Raw genomic sequence first — 2902 nt, forward strand, 5'->3', positions numbered from 1 at the left:
CTCCCTCCAGCTCAGACGCTTCCTTACCCCCAGCTACTCATCCTTCATATAACCCTGCTTTCTCTCTCTTTCTCTTTCTCTCCTATTGTGCTCTCTATCTCTCCTTACTCTCCCCTTTCTCACAGATAGCCCTGGCTATATTCAGTCCTCCTCTTTCTCTCTCTGCTTTGGACTCTTCCAGACAGAAGCCCTGGCTGTTACCTTCCTCATATCTACAATAAAACCTTCCCCTTGGTGCTGGTTTGAGTAGGAATGGCCCTCATAGACTCATGTGTTTGAACGCATGGCCCATAGGGAGTGGCGCTATTAGGAGGTCTGGCCTTAAATGTGTCACCGTGTGAGTGGGCTTTGAGGTATCATGTGATCAAGCTACACCCAGTGTGGCACACAGTGTCCTTCTGCTGCCCACAGATTAAGACGTAGAACTCCCAGCTCTCCAGCATCATGTCTACACAGTGCCACGCTTCCATGTTTCTTGCCAAGATGATAAAGGAATAAACCTCTGAACTGTCAGCCAGGCCCAATTAAATGTCTTCCTTTATAAGAATTGCTGTGGTCATGCTATCTCTCTCTTTACAGTAATAAAACTGTAACTAAGACACCCTTAACTGTACCATGGAACATCCAATTCTCAGTTTATATGCCAATGGTGAGCTTTGAAAACTTCTGTTCACACAGTTGTGCCTCTCTCTCTCTTCCAGACTCTGTGAAGAACAAAACCTATGATCTCATCTAATATTTCTGATATTGCAGAATATAACTAGCTAGTTAGAAGTTTTTACTTTTTCCCTTATGAGAGCTAATTCAAGATGCTAATTAAAAAACGATAGGGAATTATTGTTTGGGACTCAGGTTTTCTGTTCTGGGCTCCAGTGAAAGAAGACTAAAATCTTCCATTCCGAAGAGTCAACCCACCAAGGAGAAACTCCTCAGCTTATTCTACATATGCTTTGAAAGATCAGAATTATAGAGGTGACACCACTGCTAGGTGTCAAACCCAGGAAAAGCAGCTGAGGTGCCCATTAACCATCCTAATGGATGGAGGCCTTCAGGATCTCCCTGTATCCCTCAGTCCCTACGTGTTATAGTACACAGCTGGCATACCCCACCCTAAGCTACCCTAAGCTTCTCCATCCCAGGGTCTGGGCCGCCTTCTTCCATCTGTGCTTCCTATGCAATCCAGCCATTTTTGTTACCTGGTCTTTTTTGTCTACTCTCTTAGTCAATATCTTGGTCCAGGCTGCCCTTTTGGTTGGCAGCTCCTCTTCCCTCTCCCCTCAGAAGGCACAGCTCAGTCTGGTCATGCTCACTCTGGACTCTCCCAGATGATCCTCTGACTATGATCTGCAACACATCTACAACAAACCCCTCCTCCACCACACCTAGGAGCAGTTATGTCCTTCCCTTTGTAATTTTTTTTTTTCATTCAACAACAGAAACCCAGCAGGCCAGCTTCTCTTAACGCAGCAGTGACCTGTTTTCACCCGTTCTCCTAGGAGTCACCTGGAGCAATCCGATGTTAATCAAGCTCTTTCTCCTCCACATGGCCGTGTGCCTGCCCACATCTTACAAGGAAAGGGACTCAGAAGGATTCCCTTTCTGCCCTGCTCCAGCTTCTGCTGGCCTCTCTGTTTAAATGAACCGGATTCTGGCTAAGACAAGAGCGCTTTTGGACATGTTCCTTTCTTCTGAGAGCCTTTCTCTCTTAACCCTCATGCTTAAATCTATGTGAAAACATTTTTTTATTAAAGCCAGGCCTGCTGGCTCACACCTTTCATCCCAGCACGCAGGAGGCAGAGACAGGTGGATCTCTGTGAGTTCGAGGCCAGCCTGGTCTACAGAGGGAATTTCAGAGCAGCCAAAACTACACAGAGAAACCAAATCTCAGAAAAATAGAAAACAAATAAACAACAAAAGCGAAAAGGCATATTTATGAGTCTTCTAGCCCCGACCTCCAATGTACTTGTGCTCAGTCTACAGGAAGCTAAGTTTGTTTCGTGAGATGATGTTTTGACCAATTCTACAACTGAAAATACAATCAACAAAGATCTTTAAGCCACATGGTCATTTTGTCCCATGACAAAAGCATAATTCTTAGTGGCAACATTGAAAATTATAAAGGTAGCCAGAGATGCAGCTAAATGGTAGAAGATTTATAGAATATGCATGAGACTCTGAGTTTGGTACACGGAACCATTACAGAGGCATAAATAAATTCTTATATACAACTTTGTGGACTACAGTAAAGCTAATCAGAGAATCGCTTTGAAGTTATGATTAACATCTATATGTATTTAGCAGAAACACAGAGGCCAATGTCTAATCTTTTATCACAAACCTGTACACACCTGTCTGTACACAGTGCTCCAAGTTCAGAGTGCAAGTGGTTGTGATAACCTACTTGGTTCTCCTTCTCAACTTCTTTTCCCTAGTGTATGATGGTTCTGTCTGCTTACATGGTCAGGAGTCGTCTCTGAGGTCCTTGTGGGACCTGCTACCCCATGAATGTCAACACTGTTCTCTCAGCAAAGACCAGAGGAGTCTAAGTCTCTGTCTTTCCCTTTCCCCCCCTTTCTTAAAATTAATTAATTTATATCAAACACTGCCCCCATCATCCCAAAAGAGAGATCCTCCATCTTCCTTCCCCATCTCCTCTGAGAGGGTGGGGATCCCCCGGGGCATTCCCTACTCTGGTGCAGTAAGTTTCTGCCAGGGTAGGCATCTCTCTGTGTCTGTGTCTGTGTCTGTGTCTGTGTCTGTGTCTGTGTGTGTGTGTGTGTCTGTGTCTGTGTCTGTGTCTGTGTCTGTGTCTGTGTCTGTGTCTGTGACTGTGTCTGTGTCTGTGACTGTGTCTGTGTCTGTGTCTGTGTCTGTGACTGTGTCTGTGTCTGTGACTGTGTCT

This window comes from Mus caroli, chromosome 10 (genome assembly GCF_900094665.2).
Source record: "Mus caroli chromosome 10, CAROLI_EIJ_v1.1, whole genome shotgun sequence".
Taxonomy (NCBI): Eukaryota; Metazoa; Chordata; class Mammalia; order Rodentia; family Muridae; genus Mus; species Mus caroli.